Source organism: Meriones unguiculatus, chromosome 14, assembly GCF_030254825.1.
Source record: "Meriones unguiculatus strain TT.TT164.6M chromosome 14, Bangor_MerUng_6.1, whole genome shotgun sequence".
NCBI classification, from domain to species: domain Eukaryota; kingdom Metazoa; phylum Chordata; class Mammalia; order Rodentia; family Muridae; genus Meriones; species Meriones unguiculatus.
The window spans coordinates 42,488,052-42,496,022 of record NC_083361.1 but is presented as its reverse complement, the minus strand read 5'-3'; the positions used below and the strand labels follow the sequence as shown (position 1 = coordinate 42,496,022).

Genomic DNA, 7,971 nt, shown 5'->3' with positions numbered 1-7,971 from the left:
GAAATTGTGGTACTTTTACACAATGGAATACTACTCAGCAATTAAAAACAAGGAAATCATGAAATTTGCAAGTAAATGGTGGGATCTAGAAAAGATCATCCTGAGCGAGGTATCCCAGGAGCAGAAAGACACACACAATATATACTCACTTATATAGACCTATAAGATAGGATAAATATACTAAAATCTGTACATTTAAAGAAGATAAACAAGAAAGAGGACCGGGAGTAAGGTGATCAATCCTCACTTAGAAAGACCAATGGGATGGACATGGGAAGTAGGAGAAAACAAGTAACAGTGCAGGAGCCTACCACAGAGGGTAGATGCAGAGATTCATAACCAAACCTTCGGCTGAGTGCAGAGAATCATAGGATAAAAGGGGAGTTAATATGACTAGGAGAGGACAGGCGCAAGAATGTGCAATACTATAATCATCAATTCAAAAGAATTGTTCAAATGGCATCCAGAAATACTGTGTCATTGTTTTCCTCCATTTTAAACAAAGAAAATAATCTTTAATATCAAAACCTCTCCCTAAGAACTTTATGCTCTTTTCTGACCTTGGCAGACACTGACATGCATGGTGCATAGACATACATCCAGGCAAATACCCATTTACATAAAAAAATAAAAATAATAAAATATCAGGACTTTACTTTCTTGAGACCCAGCTTTCCTTCTTGACCTTATCAGTTCAGGTGCCTGAGACTTCTTTGTCTGTCTCTGGCTCCTGCTTCCAAAGAGAGGCTTCCCTCCATCCCTCTTTCCCTAATCCTGACCCCGTCTTCACGCTGAGAAGTTAATGGTTCCACCAGTGTTTGTTCATCTGGTCTGCAATAGTCAGGCAAGCAAGAACCCCTTCTCAAAGAGATTTAGAGCCCTGTCTTGGGTAGGAAATTCTGGCTTTGAGAAGCTTGCCTGTGTTAAAGAACCACTTTTTTCACCCTCTACCTAAAGAACCTGCCTCTTTGGGTTTTGTATGTATTAATTTTAATTTTTCTGCAGCTGGCTTAGCCAGGGTCTGTCTAATTGGGAAGCTGTGAACTCCTGCTTTAGAAACCATGTTTGCAGGAAACAACCTAGGAACCTACCACAGAGGGCCTCTGAAAGCCTCTGCCCTTCAGACTATCAAAGCAGATGCTGAGCCTGATGGGCAACTGTTGGGCAGAGTGAATGGAATTTTAGGTAAGAACTGGGAAATAGTAAGAACTGGAGAGGACAGGGTCTCCACAAGGAGAGCAACAGAACAAGAAAATTTGAACACAGGGAACTTCCCAGAGACTCATACTCCAACCAAGGACTATTCATGGAGATAACCCTGAACCCCTGCACAGATGTAGCCCAGGGCAGTTCAGAGTCCAATTGGGTTACATAGTAATGTGAAGAGGGACTGCCTCTGACATAATCTGATTGGCCTGCTCTTTGATCACCTCCCCCTGGGGGGGAGCAGCCTTACCAGGCCATAGTAGAGGACAATGCAGCCACTTTTGATGTGAACTGATAGACTAAGATCAGAAAGGAGAGGAGAACCTCCCCTATCAGTGGACTTGGGGAGTGGCATGCAAGCAGAGGGAGGAGGGAGGGTGGGGTTGGGAGGGGAGGAGGGAGGGGCTTATGGGGGGATGCAGAATGAATAAAGTGTAATTGATGAAAAATTTTAAAAAAAAGGAAAAAAAATAATTTAAGAACCTTAAATGACTTTCAAAAGTGGAGGAAAACATGGAGTTAGTCAATTGGCATGGAGCACGTCTCGCCCCTGGGGGCAATGGTCTCCTGAACCTACTCAGACCTCGGACACAACCACTGCTAGTTCTAGAACTGATGCAGGATGTTCCAACGAGGGGGTTAAGGCTTCTCATAATATTTCCTATAAGCCCACACCTGTTTGTTTATATCCCATTTTTATTCATTATTAGCCAGATAGAACCAAGTAATTGTGGTAATGATACTTGCTTTTTTGCCCAATGCTGGAATGCTAGTAAATTTAGGTATGCCCTGGTTACTCGCATGCCTCGCTGGGTGCCTGTGCCCATTGATGCCCCTCACGCTAAGACTCTCTTCAGACAGAAAAGGTAACTTGGAACTACAGCCAACATTGTTACTGCCATCTCATTGGCTGCTGTTGGAGCTACCACCGGGGCATTAGCCATGAGTCATACTGGGCAGACTGCTCAGACCCTGAATAATCATTTAGCCAATGTAGCTCATGCCTTAGTTGTACATAAAGGAATTAATGCTCAACTAAAAGGAAGCTTGATGGTGTTCAATCAGAGGATTGACCTCGTGCAGGAGCAAATTGATACCCTATGGCAAATCGCTCAACTTGGCTGTCAATGAAAGTATGCTAGACTTTGAGTCACTAGCATACAACATGAGAATTTTCCCTGTGCTGCAAATCTGTCTAAACAATTATCGAGCTATATTTTAGGTAATTGGACTGGAGAATTCGATACTATGATGGAGCAGCTGAGAGTGGCCATTGTCACAGTAAATTCTACCAGAGTGGACGCAGGACTAGCCACAGGATTATCATCATGGATTGCTGCAGCCATGAATCATCTGAAGGAATGGGAGGGCATGGGAGCATTAGCAGGCCTTCTGGTGTTGGTATCCTTGGTTTGCCTGTGGTATATATGCAAGATTGGAATCTCACAACAGTGTGATGCAGCCATGACCATTCAGGCCTTTACAGCCATTGAACCAGGACAGTCTCCCCAAGCATGGTTGGCTACCATAAAAAGCCAAAATGTTATGCTCAGGATGCGAGGCTAAGCATTGCACTCAGGGTCAGCCGCTTTGGACCCAGAGAAGAGCATGTCTGATTGCATGCGGGTTGATGCCCCAGGTCCAGCTTCTGAAAAAAAGGTATCGGTGGGGTCTGATGCTCTTTGGGTGGATGACACCTAAATGAACATCGGTACAAAGTCCCAATTTATTTCTAATATCAGAGATCAGACCTCTACTCTTGCCTGATGCGTCTAAAACAAAAAGGGGGAACTGTAGAGAGCTGCGGAATGCTATGCCTTAAAGATGGAGCTGGTTTCCACCTTCCACCTTCCCGAAGGTGAGTGCTCTCTGTCACAAACAATTCCACATTTGGCTAAGGTTGAGGATCTGTCTTGCTTCCATGTATGTGGACCTATCTGCATTGCCCACGTGGCATGCTGGGGTTGGCTACCCAGAGGCTATTTAAGTTGTGGGCTGGCTTTCCCCAGGGTCAGATGATTGTTCAAGGTTCATGAATAAACTGCATTGAAAAAAAAAGAAACCATGTTTGCTTTGTATTTGAAGGAACAGAACTAAGAAATTTCTGTGTAGTTTTATTTTCTATGTAAGTTCTTGCTAGATTACTGTAAATTCTGTCCCCCTTGGTATGCCATTTGTTACAGTTCTTTCTATATAACTGTTTTCATTTCTCTTTTGCTCTCTAAATCTAGCTATCATACAAATAATTGAGACTCTATAATTCTTTTTTAACAATAAGCTTCACAATACAATAACTGAGTAGATATTACTCTATTATTAACCCTCTGAGCTATTTTGGTTTCTTCCCAGAGTACATCCCAGAATAATTGTACTTTGTAGCTTTTTTTGCCGAGCTCTCTCTCTCTCTTCATATTACCTGAAACTTTCTCTTGGCTGAATGCCCCACTCCTACTGTGACTCCTCCTCCCTTGGCTGGCAGAAAGTCCAGCCTTATCCTCTCCCCTACTCAGTAATTGGCTGCAAGCTGCTTTATCATGGTACCATAGGGAAGAGAGTTTATACAACTGTAAGATGAGATTTTCTGAACAAGACTTGCAACCAGATATGGGGGATACAGAAATCAACATTTGAATTACACAATAACCGTAGTATGCCTACACTCATTAATTAAATTTACTAAAGTTTAAGAGTTTCAAAGACATTGAAATGAACAAATGAAGCATTTTGGAAAATCAGTACATTCATACAACATTCTGAAGTGATTATTCATCTTTACTTTTAACATTAAAATGATGAGCTTTCCTGCTCTCTAATCCTCTGCTCTTTGTCTATTCCTCCTACCTTTTCTTCTCATTTCTGCTTTTCCTGAATACTACTTTGATGGAAGAGCTTCCTTCCAGTATGACTCCATTTGGCCTCAGTCATCCTGTTACAGGGAGTGCATTTCTGGGATCCTCCTGTGAATTAAATCTTCTACCAACAGACTGGGGAAAACAATACCATGGTAAATAGAATCACTCACCCTTAGATCTTTTTGCATTTTTTTATCTGGGGGAGTTCTAATATGAACATCACCAAAACCTAATATCCAGCAAATCATCCGAGAGGAATAATGTTGCTGTTGGGATCAGTACAGGAAAATGTCTATCCTTAGATGCTCATACTTATTTTCACATGATGTTTCTATACCTTCGAACATTAGACAATAGAATTTTATTCCTCTCCTTTTTACCACCACAGAGGACAACTGCCAATAATTTAAAATATATCTCTTGATTCTGAGGAAAAAAAGAAAAAATAAAATACAGAATATGATTTCAAACATGGTGTTTGACACGCAGGACATGCTCTTATAGTTTACTGTGGAAAAGCTTACCTGCTGCTCATTCTGTCAAAACAAATGTAGAATCTACAAAAGACCTTGAGTTTAACTAAGTGCAAGCCTATAAAACAAATATGCACACATGTACACACATGCACACAGAGACACGGATACACACGCAGACACTCAGACACACAGTTACAGAGATCTGACAATAAAAAGGAGACAACACAGAACAATCTCGACATGTTGAAAATATCAAGATTTTAGCTTGAGTTGATAAAGTCTATATGCTAAACTGTATAAAAAACTGGCCTGCCAGTATGGCGGTGTGCATGGCGATCGCCAAGGAGAATTACCCTCTGTACATCCGGAGCACTCCCACAGAGAGTGAGCTCACGTTCCACTACATGGTGCACACATCCCTGGACGTGGTAGATGAGAAGATCTCTGCCATGGGAAAAGCACTGGTGGGCCAGCGGGAGCTGTACCTGGGCCTGCTCTACCCAAGAACTACGAGGCATACGGCTATGTGAACATTTCCAAGGTAAAGTTTCTCATGGTGGTGGATTCCTCCAATACAGCCCTCAGAGACAATGAGATCCGGAAGCTGAGTAACTCCCACACAGATGTGCTGTGCAACCCATTCTACAACCCTGGAGACCACATCCAGTCGAGGGCCTTCGATAACATGGTAACTTCCATGATGATCCAGGTATGCTGAGCGGGACCTCTGCCCCAGTCACCTGGAAGAGAAGCCTGTATTCACCTGTGTTTGATGACGATTATTTATTTATTCCCTTTCCTCTCCCTGAGTGTAACATGTGGGCAGGGCTGTGTGTCCTGTGCCTGTCTACTAAAGGCCTCACAAGGTGCAATCTATTCTGTCATTCTGTATCGGTAAAGAGGGCTCAGCTGAGGACCTGCTAGCTGGTCTCAGAGGCTCTGGAGCAATGTAGGAGTTGTGACCGTAACCAGTGAAGAAGCATGCTGAGCACAGGAGGCTGTGGGCCTCCATTGTCGAGCAGGTGGGTGGTCCAGAAGGGTACAGGGTATGGGGAGCCTAGAGCCAGCCCCAGAGGATGGAGGCAATCCAAGGCAAATAGGCCCACACCTTTAGGGCAAGGGCCCTCAACATTCTAAACTACCATACATTGCTGGCATTTTTCCCAGCGCTTGTGACCAATCCTAGCCTGAGGAGGTGGTAAAATTTGTAAAGCCTCATAGAACACATCATCGAAGCAGCTGAGAATCTCTAGGAGTCTTTCCTGTGTGTCAGTATCACGGAGGTCAGCAGGTCTGCAGTAGTGCTCCTAGGCCATGCACCCACAAGGACAAACCAGGCTCCTCCCAGAGAACCTGTGTGGAGTCGATGCCTGATTCTGGCTCCTGTGCCACTGGACAGTGTGGCGGCTAAATAGTGTTGTCCTGGGAGATTGCAGAGACTATTTATAGGACTTGCCCTGGATCTGAGTTCCCTTCAGATGTCTCTGTTCCATGCTGTCTTCAGAGTCTCTGGCTTCCCCAAGTCATCAGCAAAGACTCCCCCTTCCCTGAAGAGTGTCCATGTAATTTGTCTACATGAGCTGGGTGGAGTAAGAGAGCCTCTCTCTGTGCATCTTAGGGCTTCTCTCCAAGTGCATGGTTGTTACAGAATGCAAGAAGAAGCCAGACTGTCCACCTGATATAAGTGGCAGGTAAAGTTGGGCTGAGAAGTTAAAAAAGCAGCCGACTGCCATAGAAGGAGCCCAGATGCACGCGGTTAGCAGAAAGTTGGGTTTGGCAAGGGAAGGAACACCGTGAAGTGGAATCTTGGGATTTTGATTTTTTTTTTATTAATCACACTTTATTTACTTGGCATCCCCCCTCTAGTTCCCTCCCTCCTCCCCTCCCAATTCCTCCCTTCCTCCTTCTCCACGCATGCCCCTCCCCAAGTCCACTGGTAGGGGAGGTCTTCTTTTCCTTCCTTCTGATCTTAGTCTGTCAGGTCTCATCAGGAGTGGCATTGTCTTCCTCTGTGGCCTGGTAAGGCTGCTCCCCGCCGCAGGGATCTTGAGTTTTTTAAGGGGGGTTCGCCCCACCTGAGTATTAGCTGCACTGGGGCCTGCATCTTGTTCCCCATTATTTCTCCCTTCCCTCGTTGCAGACAGAGCCTTGTCTTGCTGGACACAAACTTGGCCAAATGTCATTTGTTCCCCTTCCTTTCACACCAGGGAAGATAGTTAAGGCATGTAAAGTGTGGTATTGGGAGAAACCTGCTGGAAAGATCTTTTTTGAAAGATTTATCTATTTATTATGTAAAGAAAGAGAGAGAGAGAAAACCCTTTTGATGTCTTGGGAAAGGTTTCTCTACTAAAATGATGGAAAACTAATTTGTAAGGAACTAAATAAATATGACTACCCAATTCTTAGAAGGAAGCTTGGCCAAAGTGGTGTATTTTTTACCTGAAAGCTATGAAAATTTTGATTTGATGTAATATGCCTTTTGCTCCTGAAGCTTAACATTCAAATAATATGAAATATTAATTTCAGGTGACTGTTAATTAACATTCATTGTGTAACATTAACATCTAACATTGTATTAATTAATTTAACATTGTTCAATTTTCAGACAATGTAAAATGTTAATTTCAAGTAACTGTTAATCAAGGGGTTAGCTAGTAAATACATACATCCGTTTCTCTAAAATTTAAAAAGACCCACCAGGGCTGTTTCTTTTCTGAGCTTCTCCATGTTTGGAAGGGGTAAATAGACATGTAGGGCACCATATGTGATGAGAAACTATAGATGGCAGAAAAAACAAAAAGGCAAACAAAAAATAAAACAAACAAAAAAACTGTCCCTCCCCTCTCTTCAGTTGGTGAGGATTCCATCCATTATTTTGTTGAATAACAAAAGTGTTATTTAGCCTTATATCAAACCATATAAGTTATTTTACTAGACAACTTTGGAAGTTTTGGTTGTAAGCTTTTAATAATCCCCCTAATCTTTACTAGACAAATTTAATACATGTGTATTGTATATTACTTTTTAAACCACTTAATGGTAGTAACACATAGTAAGTTAGATTGTATTGGGTGAAAGTTGATACAGAACCATGTGTAGAACTCTTTATAATTAAACATTATTATTAAGAATGTTTAAATGACAGGGCATGGTGGCACATGCCTATCATTACAGCATTCTGGGATGCAGAGGCAGGCAGATCACTGTAATTTCGCGTCTAGTCTGGTCTACAAAGCAAGTCTAGGACAGCCAAGGCTACACAGAGAAACCCTGTCTTCAAAAACCAAAGGAGAGAGAGAAAAAAATGAAATAAGAATTTGAAAACAAACAAGCAAACAAAAACTTAATGAGACCCAAAGTTTTTCATCTTGTTGAATTTTTGTACAGTTTAAACACCATTTTGAAGCTGAGTATCTTCACATTTGATTTTAGACTTT

General features: G+C 42.5%; 1 pseudogene; it reads left to right on the top strand.

Moving 5' to 3' along the window:
• The first annotated feature begins 4,851 nt into the window (after positions 1–4,851).
• On the top strand, positions 4,852–5,252 carry LOC110560582 (trafficking protein particle complex subunit 2-like protein; annotated as a pseudogene).
• Positions 5,253–7,971: the final 2,719 nt, after the last annotated feature.